General features: G+C 33.9%; 1 protein-coding gene and 1 long non-coding RNA gene across 6 annotated transcripts in view; one reads left to right on the top strand and one right to left on the bottom strand.

Moving 5' to 3' along the window:
- The window catches only part of LOC112904791, a 244775-nt gene that overhangs the window by 46769 nt on the left and 181391 nt on the right, over positions 1-16615 (bottom strand). The gene's annotated exons all lie outside the window — the stretch shown is intronic.
- The window catches only part of LOC108745126, a 58998-nt gene that overhangs the window by 11916 nt on the left and 30467 nt on the right, over positions 1-16615 (top strand). Inside the window, exons 1-3 of one of the 5 annotated variants that reach the window (XM_018481208.2) lie at positions 4145-4242; positions 6648-6697; positions 11791-11983. The exons of 1 other annotated variant lie outside the window; for it this stretch is intronic. The gene's annotated coding sequence lies outside the window, so the exon portion shown is untranslated. Of the gene's footprint in view, positions 1-4144; positions 4243-6647; positions 6698-11790; positions 11984-16615 lie in introns of those variants that run through there. 3 more of the 5 variants (XM_018481205.2, XM_018481206.2, XM_018481204.2) reach the window with 3 other exon arrangements.

Below are 16615 nucleotides of genomic sequence, written 5' to 3'. Positions count from 1 at the left end.
TGTTTTAGATGATTTTGTATGTGATGCTGTTTTGGAGCTATTATAGTATGTTTTTTGGCGAGGCGCTGTTTGAGGGCTCTTTCGGATCTTTTTTAATTTGGTGCTAGTTTGGAGCTGTTTTAGAGTTTCAAAGGGTAGTATTTTGCTGTAATTTTAGAATTTAAATTTTCGTCTAATTCGTAGGAACTGTTTCGGTGGTAATTTATGTCATTTCAGATATTTGGAGGCGATTCGGTGGTGTTATAATTATTTTAATTTTTACTCAGGCAGTTAAGCATGGGATTAAGTAAGACAGAATATAGTGACTCATGTAAAGACATAGCTGAAGATTAAAATTGATTTTAGTAAATTTTATGTAGGCATCCATTAGGTGCAAAATTAGAAAAAAAAGTGGTCAGTATTCATATTCATACACATATAGAATGTAAAATTTCATCGGGTACAATAAAAATATGTACAGGTTTACAAAGAATGTAGATATCATTTATAGCGACGTTTAAAGGATCTTTGAAACTTGGCCATTATACACCGTAATGTAGGTAAAGAAAGAAAATAATAAATTTACAAGTAAATGAGTGTAAAAACCGAAACAGAGAAAAGCGATATTCTTAATAGATTCTTTTATTAGGTACGCTGTAAAACAAAAAGCTTTTAACCATTAAACCATTAAAATGTTTTCCTTATCGAAACCTATACTTATACTTGTTTAGCTGTTTCCATAAAACGTGAAAAAAAAAATAAATGTAGGTACAATAACTTTAATCATCGTACCTTATCTACTTTATCAATACCTTGAATAGTATATATACAGAATTCGTGAATGAACGTTTTTAGGTACTTATATTTCTGAGATTTAAAACGTTCGTACGCATTGTCGGCATATCATCCTCTTTGAAGTAAATAAAAAAGTTTTGCCTATTTATTGCATCAATTAATTTTCATATGTAAATTTCGCTGTCCTTTTTCTTTTCCGAAATTTAGATTCGTGTAGTAAAACGTAGATCATTAGTCAGTCAAATGGAAGGAATGTCTGTAGTTTGTGCGGTCAACATAATGCATAATTGAAGACTTAAATGAAAATAAAATGTAACTCCCAAAACGAATGGTAATAATGAATTCTAGCAGACATCGGATAGAAATTAGCCTCTAACAATTTAAGAACTGTTGGACGTCTTCTAAACATTACTAATATGACAGAATAATTTAATTTCTACTTAAAATATTAATGTTATTGTATAGATGCTGAAAAACTAAACGAGGACGTCACCTTTGCAACATGTAATATTCAGCATCTCACTTTATTCAATTTCAATATTTTTTCCCTATTGACGAAATTTTTTCGAGCAACATTTGAAGCCCCGCACCTAAATTTGAATCAAAGAACATTGAATTATTAAATCGAAAGTCACTGATTCGAACAATTCAAATTTTAAAAATTTAACAATTCAACACGCACGAATACGCTAGTAATAAATAAACGCGATCTTGTGCAAAAAGAGCGAATATAGGAGACGAAAAATTAAAAAAAGAAGTGACTGATCTCCGGTATCTAGGAAATTGGAAAATTCAGGATTTAAGAAGCATTGATATAGAGCAACGTTGAGTCACTTTCAACAATAACAAGTCATTTTCATGCTCGCAAACTGAAAATTTAGAAATTCAAAAAAGATTGTTAAATGTGGTATTACAGACGAAAGATGAGGATATCGTGAATAGAGAAGGTTAGAAATCAAGAGGTATTAGAAAAAATAGGAGAATAGAGGTCATTATGGTAGTCAATAAGAAATAGGCGAGAGGTTGGTTAGGCACCTTTTCAAACATGAAGGGCTACTGAGAGACACATTAGAAGCAGAAACAGGAGTTAAGAGGAGTAGAGGTAAATCTAGATAAGATTTACAAATAATTAAGGATGTGCGATGCTCCACTTTTTGGCGTAAGAAATAGTGGAGGTGCGTGTCCAACCAGTCTTAGAACTGACAACCTTAATGGTGATGACAGTACTGTAGTTGATTTTAGCATTCAAGGTCGATAGGAACTGTTCTTTCTTCCGACAAATTCGGATATACATATATTGTACTTGAGTTTATTTTATTTTATATCTTATAATGGAGACAATTACTACTAACTTGTAAAAGTACGATTATAATAAGAAATGACAACGAACTATTGCGTTTCAAAACCTCACATGTTTACTCAGTTAATGTTTAATTGTTAGGATAAGTACTTTACTGAGGACGTCGAATTGCCTGGTTTTTGTAGGACAAATTTCACAACAGATAACACGAAAATGCCTTCAGGCGTGATTAATACTAGAAAACAGTAACAGAACAATGGTGTTTTTTGAATTTCGGTGCTTAAGTTCTACATTAACCTACTTAACATTCATATGACTAAATATGGGCAGTTTGTTTTATTTTCCTTTTTAAGTTATCTACACACATTCCTCCTTGAAACACGGGTACACTATTACTTAATTTAGTCGGCATTGAACTGCAAAGGTGAAAAAGTGCAGCTAAAACGAATAGCTACGGAATGATAATTAGTTTATCCACAACAACAAGTTTATAAGTTTGTATTATTTAAATTAAAAAAGAAAAAGCAAAATCTGCGTCGTTTGGGCAACCGCCGTTTCGGTAGTCTTTCAACTGTAGCAACTGCTTCATTTATAGCGCCCGTTTTTCTTTTTTCCTATTGAAATTATCTGGGCGTTCGAAGATTTCAATGGCTTCCCATGCAATTCTGGGAAAGCAGCGTTGGGTGTGATCTAGAATATCTACATCTTTGGATATGCCCAAATTATGCTCGTTTGCACCTCATCCTGTTACACATTAACTGGTGTAATATTATTTCCTTTTCTTGATTAGTGTCCGCTGCAATTCCTATCTGACATCTCTTTTCTATGTAGGCGTTCTGTCAGCAATCGCTCTAGTTAGTACGTTGAAAGAAGAACATAAATGCGACAGTTTTAATGTAGACCATGCCAAGTTTAAACGTCCCTACTATGGTTGGTATGATGCATTCGGCTAATTTTAGTCAGTTGGGGGTCGAGTGACCCCTTTTTCGAAAGCTTAAGTCAAGACCTTTCGCGTAATACCATTTTCAGCGTGCAGAGAAGAACTTGGCTCTTGATCCATTTCAACAACAAATATTAGGAGTCACTCCTAACCTAGGTCGCTAATGGTTACTTTGGCTTCTTCCCCTGAGGGTGGTATTATTCTAGAGGTCTTGACCCCAACTTTCCAAAAGGGTACCATTTGACCCACCAGTCCCCAAAACTGAATCAGACGATCAACTTGAACAAACTGTGAAAATTTGGCTACAGAAGATGAGAGTCCGAAAAGGTGTTTTTTTGGCTAATTAGTAAAAAAAAAAAGAATACATGTTATTATATAGAACAAATTTCAATTTAATTTAAATTTCATAAATACTTATTGTGCTAAAAACTGAATGTCAGTGAAACTTATGATTAGTCCAAAAAGCCCCTTATTAGACTCTACTCTTTTTCGGTATTTAGAGACATTTTATTGGTATTCGACATGATGTCACTTATACATATTCGCTAGTGTATGAACAGAAGATACGAGACTGGAATCCTTTAAATCGTTTAACATGCCATTCTCATCGACTGATGAAAGTGATTCCAACTTACGTAATCATGTGCTCGAAGGAAAATTTAAATTACCAAATTAGATTGGAATATCAAATGTATATTGTGCTTCGCAGCCAATTCGAATAAATCGCTGTTATCATTTCCGTCTGGGCGATTCTAAAAACATCTGGCTTTAAAAGGGATTAACTAACGCTCAATCGGATTGGATTACAGTAGGTACAAAGATTGTGAATTGTATGCCAAAATTTTCTGACCTCACGAACGAAAAGTTACAATAGTTTTTTTTTAATATAATGGCTTATCATTTTTAGGTTCTAGCAAATGTGTTGGCGAGTAATAACAAAGTTGAAATATTTTTCTTAAATTGCGGCTTAATATGTACGTAAGATATAACTAAACGTCGACGATTCTAAGTAACGAATTGATAAGCTATCGCAAATGAAATTTTTGGTATTATTTTTATCATATTTCGTGGCTAAAGGAACAAATATCATTTCTACGTCTCAAGTACCTATATGTCTGTAACTGCGGCTGCAACAAAACAATTCGTTTAATTTATCTTTATGTGAAGTTATTACGGACTGTGTACACAACAATGATGAGGTTCTTCCTCTGAAACATGCGTATGAATGGTAAGTTCCTTAGTGAAATTATTCTGGATAATTAAACGGTACTAATTGGTGTTAATGGCAAGTGTTGAGAAAATGGAATAATTGTCCACAGTAAAGAGAAGAGGGTCCTCGATAATACGAGGGTGGATTGATAAGTTTCCGGCCTAACCAAGAGATGACGCCACTAGGCCTACCTTGAGGTGACATTCTATAGTACCATCCTTGGATAGCTTGTAGCTATAGTTTCAGCCCGATCTCCTTGCTAGTGTAGGTTTGACAGCACGCTGAACAAGACGCCTCTGTGGTTTTCGTAAAAATGGAAAAGCAGGAAAATCGTGCTGTCATCAAATACTTTTATTTGAAGGGGTTAACGCCGAAGGAAATTAAAAAAGAGATGGACTCAACACTGGGGACATCCTCCCCGTCATATTCAACCGTTAAGCAGTGGGTTTCCGAGTTTAAAAAGGGTCGTGTGAGCACCTCTGATGGGCCTCGCTCAGGACGCCCCGTTGAGGTCACAACTCCAGATATGATCGAAAAAATTCATCAAATAGTGCTGGGAGACCGCAGATTGAAAGTGCGTGAGATAGCTGAGACCTGTAAGATGTCATATGAACGTGTGCAACATATTTTGCACCAACATTTGCATATGGAAAAGCTCTGTGCAAGATGGGTGCCGCGTTTGCTAACAGTCGACCAAAAATTGATTCGAAAAAACATTTCTACCGCAAATTTGTCATTGTATAAGCGTAATCCAAGCGAATTTTTGCGTCGATTCGTAACCGTTGACGAAACGTGGGTCCACCACTACACTCCTGAAACCAAAGAACAGTCTAAACAGTGGATTGGACCAGGGGAACCAACTCCAAAGAAGGCAAAAACAATTTTTTCGGCGAACAAGGTTATGGCTACTGTTTTTTGGGATGCAAGAGGTATTATATACATTGATTACCTTGCAAAGGGTAATACTATCACTGGTCAATACTACGCAGACTTATTGCAACGTTTGAGCCACGAGGTGAAAATTAAACGACCTCATCTGGCGAAGAAAAAAATCTTGTTTCATCACGATAACGCACCAGCGCACACGTCAATCGTTGCGACGGCTAAAATCAACGATCTAAAGTTTGAATTGATGCCGCACCCTCCTTACTCTCCAGACCTAGCCCCGAGTGACTATTTTCTGTTCCCTAATCTCAAAAAATGGCTTGGCGGTAAGAGATTTGCGGACAATGAAGAAGTAATCGAAGCTGTAAATGGTTATTTTGAGGAGCTTGACGAATCAGTCTATAGAGATGGCATTAATAGACTGGAACACCGCTATGAGAAATGTATCAGCCTTGGAGGAGATTATGTTGAGAAATAAAAAAAAAAAATTTTTAAAAACCTTGTTTTTCTTGGTCAGGCCGGAAACTTATCAATCCACCCTCGTATGTGGTAATATGCTGAATCCACTTACAAATGTTAACTTTTATTAGAAATACAAAAAGAAGGTGTGTTTCGCGTGACAAACGACCAATGTAATTTTATTATCACTATATAAATGCTGGATTTAGATTTTAGAGAGTTAGGGTTTTGTAAAATTTCATCCGACTTCTGTAGTGAAGATGTTACCGAATTAAAATGGAAAAAAGGCGTTTTTCTATTATAATTTTACCTGCACTCATAATACAATCATCTGAAGAAACATTCACATTCGTAACGTTTAATCTTGTCTACTCCAATGATCGAGTCTCAGGCTCCACATAAGAAATTTTACTGCTTTCCTCTTCGTGTGCTTTTCCTTTTTAAGCTGCCACAGAAACGCTGTCCTTTTCCAAATAATACTACAGAAAATTGGAAAAAATAATGAAAGAAGAAAGTATCTTCTAATCGTTTAGATGTATTCTTTGAAGGCCAACTTTATTTAACTTTAACTACGGTTTTGAGATACGTATATCTTAAACTCAAAACCAAACAACTCAAATTAATCGGTAGAAACAGGTTGAGTTTCTGCTTCGGGTGTTTCGTTGGAAAAGCAGTTCAATATATACGTATTAGTGGAAGAACCACCGTAAGATTGAACGTATTTTAAATTTGATAATATCCATATTTTATCTTGCTCATTATTTGCTTTTTTTTATCTATCACTAATCATGAGTCTTGGCGACGTTGAGAATGTATTTTTACTGCACCCATTTATGACTAGACTAGAATTAAAACGCAGCATGTTTTCATATTGAGGAATCTTTTATTAATAAACGTTATGTAAAACAATTGTTAAAAATGTTACCAAAATAATAGTATGTATTATGAGATCGCGAGGTAGCCGCTGGTGAGTATTGAGATTAAGGGTAATCCGACACTATTTCTGTAACAAAACTAACTTCATTTATTAAGCACAGTATTCATTATCTGTTATTTATAAGTCTTTGTTTTGTTTTCAGGGGAAATCCTCTTGGTTTTGGTCATCCATTCCCCATCAAATATTCATAAGGTAAAGCAAAATATATTAAATGTTTACTTTTGTATAAAGATAGTACAAACATTACGTATACATATTTTAACTGAATAAAAAAATTGATTTACATTATAAAGCTAAATTGTGTAGGTACTAAAGGCTTAAAAATATTGCACCTAAATTAAGTTTCTGTTCGATATTTTCTTGGTAACCATCAACGCGGAATTTTAAATTACAACATACAGGGTTGAATAAGACACATAGCGAAGGGAACGGGAGTTCAATTTGACAAGTCGATATCCCTTCTTATTGTTAGAAGAGGACTTTCTGTAAGAGCTTCCTGTCTGACCGTTGATGTGAAGAATTAAATGGTTCGAATCGCGGTCCACGACAATTCCAACTATCTGCAAGATCTTTAAGTTGTATGCTTATAGCAAGTACGAACAGTGCTCAATAACATAATTAATTAGATCCATCATCAGCTTCATTGTTATCAACGTGTACCTACTTATATTAAACGAAGACAAAGTTTCAATAAGGATGTAGGCACGCTAATAATAATCCTTACTTTAAAAAATTGAAAAGCGACGTCCTAGCATGCATAATATGTCAAGTTACCCGTATAACTGTAGCATGCACGTTTAAATACAATTACGTCGAAGATCATATGCACAAATGTGATGAGACCCGTTTCCGGTAAATGACTAACAAAAGCTGTAGTGTTTGAAGCCATTGACTCTTTTCGATACATGGATATGAACTTGTTTCTGTGTAAATGTAAAAGGGAATGCAACAATATGAATGTAGATAAACAGATGTTACATTTCGCTTACGTTATTAGACAAATGTGAAGACTGAAGATGTTTAAACTGGTAGTAAGGGAATACCGTATGTTGTACGTTTGACGCATTTACAAGTGTTACATTTTTTTTCGACGCATTACGGGGAACTTCAAAGTAAATAAAACAACAACTTCTTCACAAGAAAAACCATAAAAATTTATGGGAGGCACTTTAAGCAGTCTAAGTGTGTATATATTTTGATGTAACACAAGCACGTGTTTAAATACTTTATATATTTTTAGAAAAAAATCGATGGATTCATAAGTTTAAAAAGTTATTGAAAGTAGAATAATTATCCTAGGTTATCATAGGTACGTAGTTATTGTTAGGCTTGATTCCCACTACAGGGCCGTCCTCGGTCCGGTAAAATAGTTTTACAGGAGAAACAATGACCCTGTTTACACTGGCGTTATCATGCCGATTTTTGTATCATCTGTTCCCATATCAACACATTTGAAGAAATATTTTATCGAAATTTGTGCCGGATTGTATCGGTAGTGTGATGAACACGTTTTTGACTGTTCTTAATTCCCTTATTATCAATCTAATCTTTCAGAATCTGATGATACGATAGAATTTATTATGTAATTGAAAGTTAAATTATAAACTTAAAAAATAGCATATACAGGTTATAATATTCGTCTTCAGTTTTTCGCATTTTTATTGGACAATTTGAACGGTATTTCTCCACGACTGTAGAAATAAGACTGAAACTCGATCAAAACTTGAATACTAATGTGAATATGAAGTGATGTATGTATCTTGGACCGAAAACGTACCTACCGAGAGTATTCCCATAGTGTGAATAGATCATTAAACATCATTTTAAAGAGAGGGTGTACTTCCCTGCCCCTCCAAATCAATCCCCAAAATGTATAATTACAATGTTACAATTAAAATTTTTTTTTGCGATGCAACTACAAATTTACGGTTTCCTGATTTTTCCTTTTACTTGTACTGTAAGACATGTTTTTTTTTTGTCAAATTTAATGATTCTGGGTCAACTGGAAGTACTCTAATAGGTTTTGATTACCTTGCGAGTGTCAAAATAAGCGCCATAAACGGCCATATATGTTGATGGCGTTGTCTTAGAAGTTTAATTTTTTAACAGCTCCAGGGGGTTTGTAGACCTGAGAATTTGATATTAATTTCAACTTGACACCGCAACGCGTTCCCGAAAAAAAGGTTCTTGTTAAACAGACAGATAGTCACAGGGACAACGAAGTAATCCTATAATCCCTAAATTCCCTAACAATACCCGAAATTCAGTACGTAATGACGCGCTTGCAACTGAACTGAAAATATTACAATTTCGAAAACATTTTCATAAATAAATCCTTTTGACTTTCAGAATTACTTATACCAAGTATCGACATTTCTTCTGTTTACTATAAACTTAAACGGCTTAGATAAATCACCCTGTATGTACGCAATACTATTTGTCATTTCTAATATGAGAATGGAGAATGGAGAATCGGATTGTTGTTAGCAGAATGACTTAGTAATGTAGTTAAATAAACATAAATAATATATACATATTTAGAATGACGTTAGTTCTGAAAACTTGACTTCTAGTTTTATGCCCTGAAGCAGAATCGTGTTTGAGTCATCACGATTTGCTGTTGCTAAAGAGAGAATGGTTTGGGTCTTCGTCATGACAGCATGCTACTAATTGTAGGATAGATTTGTTGATGTTTCTCGTAATATCTTTTTACCATTTAATTGTCGGGGGGATCGACTAATTACTAATATGGATAATGAAAATCATCATCTCTCTCCTACAAAAAAACTAATAATTTCATTTGTAAACTTCGAGTACTTTTTCCAGTGCTCCCCATAACGAAAATTCTTTACGAAGAGTTTACACTAGAGATGCACCTGATAATGATTTTGCCGGGTACCGGATAACCGCAAACCCGGCATTAGCTGTGCCGGATAAAAAACCACTATGGTTAATGGTTCATGTCTTCTCCGTTTTGATGGACTTTCTTTAAATACCCTCTCACCGACGTCGCAAACCACATTTAGTTCCCTTCAAAAAGTCGTTTAAACGCTAAAGTTGCTGAGAAACTAAATGCCATTCGATTTTTACCAATGATTTAGAAATCAGACGGGTCGTCGCGAAATTCGTACCAAAATAGCTCAGTTTCGACTAAAAGCAACACTGCATTAATATTGCTAAGGAGCTCTTGGACTCTGTCCGCGACGACCCAAATTTGCTCCAGAGGGTGGTGACGAATCATAGGTTTATGATTATGACATGCAAAAACAAAGCTCAATTACCTCAATGGAAGCTGCCGTACAGCCAAGACCTAAAAAAGTACGCCAAGTTTCTTCGATTGCAGGTGCGTGGTGCATAATGAGTTCTTGCCACAGGGTATAACGGTCAATAAGGAATATTACCTGTGTGTTATGCGCAATTTGCCCGAAGCAATCCGCCAGAAACGCCCGGATTTGTGGAAGAAGAAAAATTGACTTTTGCACCATGATAACGCCCCTGGTCACACATCGTTGCTTGTACGCGAATAATGCCGCAGCCACCGTATTCCCCAGATCTGGCCCCCTATGACTTTTTCTAGTTGCCTAAACTTAAGAGGCCCATTAAAGGACGACGCTACGCTACAATTGAGGAGATAAAGATAAGTATCGAAGGAGGAACTGAATAAGATCACAAAAATTTTTTTTTTTGAAGTTCATGAGGATTGGAAAAAACGTTGGCACAAGTGTATAATATCTGGTGAGGATTACTTTAAAGGAGACAAAATAGATATTCATAAATAAATAAATAATTTTTGAAACAACATAAAATTCGCGATACTTTTTAAACAAACCTAGTAAAAGTTTGCAGGTGACAAAATAATACTAACAAGATATCGTTAATCAAAACTTGATATACCAATAAACAACAGCAGTTGTAACAATTCGGCCATAGTAATGTATTTTTTTTTTTTCACGAGAAAAAGTAAATGCAACAACTATATCGAAATAAGAAATAGTTTAGCAAAAGAATCGATAAATAATATAAATTAGAACAAACGATCTACCCCAATACAATCATAATTACCAATTTTAATTAGGTAGGTCTTTTGTTATACTTTTAAAATTATTATTGCTAGTGTTTGTTTTTTCTTTTTTCTCTGGTACAATTACTCCGATACGGATCCTAAAAAGAATGCCGGATCCGCAGGAGACCGGACCTAAACCGGGTAGGTACCCGGTCCATTACTAGTTTATATTGAACTGTTATTTGTATCGGTGTTTGGTGGTATAATAACAGAATGAAGACATTGTTGATAATGTATGTAATAAAAAGCGACATGTTCACTGAAGAGGAAAATATAAATTGATGTGTTACGGTATTTTTTTTGTCTAGAAAACCAGGTATGAATTGAGCCTTGTGCTTTTATTGTTGTTATAACTCGGTAGCCTGATTTACTTTGTAGAATCATATTATCTGTATGTGCAAGTCGATAGAAATTATCATAGCGGTGCAGTGTGGTATTTATCGACATCCTCCTATTGGAACGAACACTGAACTGTCTGTTACTGTTAAAAGATAATAGAAGGAAATTAATGGAAAATGGAACTCGTAAATACCTACTGTTGAACATAAAAATTGAAATTACGCAGAAGAGATGTCTGTCGTGCGGTTAGGAATTACAAAATAATAGGTCACGTGCTTTTATTTTATCTAGAAGAAAAAAATGCCGTGCTAATCAGAGCACAATTTCTTCATTCCTTAGAAAACCGCACTTTATAAAAATCGTAAAAAATTGCAATACGAAATATAAACAAATTGCCTTTAATATTTTAAATTCAATAGGCACAAGTTGCAATAGGGAAAGTTACATTTTTCGTGCTGAAAAATATCGTCAGTGCTTCGAATTTTATTGTTACAAAACGAAGTAAACGATCTATAGTTCTTTATGAATTTCTAGCACAAAAACAAAACAAAAGAAATAAATCTGTATCTACAAACAAGAAGTCTACAGATAGGAGCAACAAAGCAAATACATTCGAAAAGCGTCTTTAGTAAAAAAAAGTTGTTGCACAATTTTATATTATTGTTCTTTGTAACACAAAAAACGCACAATCTTTATTACACAGTTTTGTTTCAGTTTTCCTTTAATTAAATTTAACTATGTTGTGTTATTATTATTGGCTTTTGGCATTAAATTAGACGAACTTCAGTATAGTTTATAGTAAGTAGCTTGGGAATGCTTTTTCAAAATGAGATCACGTATTTGACTCCGTCGCTTGTCTTTATTGCACGATTCTTTGTTCCAGAGCATTCGCTGCTGTTTTATTAGTTCCCACGGGCGCACTAGACAATGAGAAGGGGATCAAGTCAAGAAGTGCTGATTCCCATTTATTGTGTAGTCTTGCATATTGTATGTAAATACGTTATAATCAAAATCTAGACAAGTTCAATCCTGAGGTAGAATGGAATATATTTGCTATGGATAATTAAAGAAATTGCGTAGGTACTTCAATCTACTAATCGTGAGTTTTTACTGAAACCTATAATTGTATTTTCCGGCAATGTTAATTGTAATTGTTTGTTATAAAGATGATATTTTAACCAATAAACTACTTAAAAGCAATACCCTGTAATGCTTAGATAACATAACTCCTGACAACCTCCTCTTCATGTCAGCAAAGTCTTACTACATCAAAATGAGTTCTATCCTTTCGAGTATTAGCCTGAACAGACAGACAAAAAACAGATAAAAATTGTTTTAAAAGTTGTTGTGCTCCAATACTTATTGTCAGCTTATAGCACATAGTTGGACTGTAAAAAAGACAGTTATTTGTACATATATTACAGGCAGTTTGATTTTACTCAAAAAACCAATCGTATTGTTGAAAAACTACCCAAACAAAAATCTGACTGACGATGAGGTTAAAAGAAACATTTTTTTTCCAAGTAATTTTGAAAAATTACAAAAAAACTTTCTAATTTGTAGCAAAATGCAATGCAAAAAAGAAAATTGTATGTGTACCAAGTAAGGTTATAATTGTAAGGTACAGAAAAACTTCAATAAGTAGGCACTAAATTGACGATTCTCGAACAGTGAAATAAAAAAGGTTTTATGTTATGTTCTTAGTAAGTACTGAATATTACTATCCCCTTCAATCCAAAATTTTGATTTCGGACAGGCTAGAATTGAACGGAGTTTTGTTAATGTCACAGGACCAGACTCACCGTAATAAAAAGTTAAAGCAAAAGTTTTTAATCAATACACAATCAATAATTATCATACCTGTCCTACAAAATCATTTTAAGGATATTTGATCATTCAACTTATATTATAGTGACAAAAAATTTAATAATGTGAATAAGGTTTCCTTTTTCTATCATCTGGGGTTCACAATGCATAATTTTTAATATCTAAAAATCCACCAGTGATCGCAACTGAAGAATTCTGAAGGTGCGAATAGAAAAGTCAATTTTAAAAATTATATCGTGTTTACGATACGACTCGATGAACGCACTCTTACATATCTTATGCTCTTATTTCATTATTCTGTTGATTTTTTCTCTTAATAACTTTTTGCAACATGAAAGATTTCGTCTGCTGTAAAGTGTCAATTAGGATTCCTAACGCTTTCGCTTTCTTGTTACGTGCCTCTGAACACAAAACAATACAATAGTTTGTCGTCGCGTCAGTCTTTTCGTAGAAATGCCAACCGTATAGTATTGCTCATATTCGGAACAACAATAAATTATTCTACGATACTTTCATCTTTCTGTTTGCTCATCTGTTCATGACGGCGCGGCATGCAACTTACGCGAACCAGGTAGAGTGGGCAGGTAGGTTTATAAACGCGACATTTCGACTCCATATAAGCACAATGCATTTAACTATGTGCTTGCATAAAATATGCGGAGTCACGTCTGCATATTCGTCAACATAATTCATGTTTATATATTTGCAATTGAAACCATGGCTTGTATTTGCTCTACGTGCTACGGATTAAACGGTTTAAACGCAAGAAAACGTATAGGTTTTGCGATCGAGCGGGTTCCGGCTCGCCATTTGGGTTGATCCATATTTGCGAAATTGAGAACACTGATACGATGTTTAAATATTAAAAAGGTTCGTAATGTCAAGTTTATGCAGTTTTGGAACCTTTTAGAAAGTGGCCTATTTTACATTGTGTTCCAGTGATAAATATTAAAAGTATTACATTGTGTTTGGTAATCCGAAAAGCTATTTCCAAATGAGTTGAATATTCTTTATTGTGTTACATTATAAGTTATAAAAAAAATGCAGTAACAAATTTCGAGTTTTGCCAGGGCGAAACAATTACAGTAGGTAATAATGCTAAATTGTGTTCGATTTTTCATCAAGACAAGAACAGATAGGAGCATAACTACATGCGTTGCTTACAGCTTGTGGCATGAAAACGTACTCCAATTCTACTCGGCAGGTCGCTGCGCAGTGACGCAGTGCGCTATCGATTTAACACGCAGATGCGCGTGGACAACGAGATTTCCATGGAGATCCTGTTTACGTTTTGTGTTTGACAACTGACAATAAGGAAATAGATGTGCAGTTGTTTATCGCGCAGCGACTCTGGTGTTTCCTATCTTTTTTTGCTCATGATCCATTCGCTTCACATTGTTTCTTATCCTTTTTTATCAACCAAGGACACTAAATCGTGCTCGATCGCCTGTTGCCCATCCGATTTGCGTGTAGGCAATGAGGTTTTGTTTACGTTTTGTATTTAACAACTGATATTACCGAAATTAATACGCAGTTATCGCGCAACAGACGATTGCCTGTTCTATATTTTATTAGTCATGATACTTTTAACCCCATTTGCTTCGGCTTAAGTTGTTGCTCTTATGTCTTCTTGATTACTACTTTTAGAAACTCAATTTATCCGATAACCTAATTTTTCTTACAATAGTGTACAAACAATTCATTTAAATTAAGGTTGAAAAGGAAATAAAATAAAGTAATAAACCTGTACAATTGATACAGCGAACTGTAAAATAAATTACTCGGTCAGTACAGTAATAAAATTTGGCCAGTTGTATTCTTATGACTATTGTTCCATCGAATTTTTGTTTATTTTAAAAACATCAAGTCAGTGGGTTATTTTTTTGGTTCAGTACCCATGACTCAAGTTGCATGATGAAATGTCAGTCAAGTGTCTTTTTTGCACTTTCACTTCTTTTGTGCACCCACTTGCCTCACTCTAGTATAATCGAGTACTCTACAGGTAATAATAAAAATTATTGTAATAAGTTTCTGTAAATAAATATTGGTTGATATGATAATGCACCTAACTACATATTTATAGAAAGGTGCGTCAATTTACTTAAATTTCTTTACGTTTTGTTAACATGAATGCGGGTAATACGAATGTTATTACGACCCAATTTCTAAAGAGAAATTTTCATGCCGCAGTCGTTGGATTAAGTTTTTTCACATGATTCTAACTTCCTGGTAATCGTAAAGGCTCAAGAACGTATGTAATAAAAAAAATCTCCATTTATTCACAGTAAAAATTTTCTAAATAAAATAAATAAACTAATAACAGCTGCGCAGCATACGTGTGCCACTGACAAGTAATTTAAAGACAATCAAAATAATTAGGTATCTCTGTAGAAATGCAAACAGGAAAATTAACTACATTCAGTTTTTGATTTCTTGTTTTGCTGCCTATTGAAAACATTTAGATTAAGACTAAGAATATTAAACGCCAGATAATTACAGTAGATACTCGATTGTATGAACATCGCATAACGGAAACCGCAATTGTCAACAACATATTATTAATCCGATTATTTGTGCTACGCCGCTGATTGCCGTGAACAAATGAAATCTTCGCTTTTAAAATCGAACGTCCTTTAGCCTTATTGATTGATATTTCGCTGTTTTTGTTGAGCCCTTACTGTAAATTCCCGATATATTTACTATTCCCCCAGTCGTATATTACTTGGAAAGATGTTCTATTGGTGTATTTATTACACTTAATACGTATAATTGCCGATTGTGTGTACTCGGCAAAATTTTGCCTAATTCATAAAATAAGCAATAGACGACTTGCCGATTTCATGTACTAAGCAAAATCGTGACTTAATTCGGGTACTAAGAAATTAAGTGCAACATTCCTTAACGTGAATAAATGTGGACAGCATTTTTTTTTCGATTGACACTGTCGAGTATCTGCGACATTTATTTATTTATTAATTTATTATTACACTTTAAGGTGTACCCTCTTTGTCATGATTTTCTTTAGTATATATTATGTTAAGGTTTCATTTTACTAACAGAATGTACGCAGAGTTGAGACATTATATGATGATGTTTCAGAATTATTTGACTGCGTTATCTTGAATAATAAGGTCAAGCAAATATGTACAAACTGATCTGACTATCTTGAAGATGATGCACGAATATTGAAAACTGTGTTTAGTTATCAACGGCATACAGCATTTTATCATAAGATTAGGTAATTATATACCTTTTGCGCATAATGCCAATATTATTCATATGCAATAGTTCACGGTATAACGCCGTTTTTTTAAACTATTAATAAATATGTGGGAACACTCGGTATAGCAAGAAATAATTGTGGCTACAATATATTAGAATATGTAGCTTGGTAATTGTGCTTACCTAGGTAAAATTATTACAAAAAGCTCCAACTTATTAAAAGAAAAACGAATAAACCTATTGATAGATTGATAGATCATATTGATATTTAAGGATGTTTGGGTGGTACAATCGGAGACATAAAATTGGAAATTCGTGATTAATTAGGTTTTGCAGCATATCATGAGGTAAATAAATACTATCTATACTAAAAAAAGTATATGGCTTGAGAGAAAATTTGGCATTTGACCAAAAACTTCGAATAAAATAAGAAATAACGAATAATATGGAAAATTTTTAACTGGCTTTTGGCAGTGAATAAGCCTTGATTTCAACTTCGAAACAAAAAAAATATTTAGTTTCGATCTCTATTAATAATGAGCGTAAAACTTTTTAATATGTTTAAATAATAATTAAAACTTTAAAATTGCATTTATTTCAGACAATTATAAATATTATCATTATATTATCAAGTAAAAACGAGATTTTCAGCTAATTTT

Source organism: Agrilus planipennis, unplaced genomic scaffold, assembly GCF_000699045.2.
Source record: "Agrilus planipennis isolate EAB-ADULT unplaced genomic scaffold, Apla_2.0 scaffold37, whole genome shotgun sequence".
Lineage (NCBI taxonomy): Eukaryota > Metazoa > Arthropoda > Insecta > Coleoptera > Buprestidae > Agrilus > Agrilus planipennis.
The sequence above is the reverse complement of the archived record's forward strand: the minus strand, read 5'-3'. Positions and strand labels throughout refer to the sequence as shown.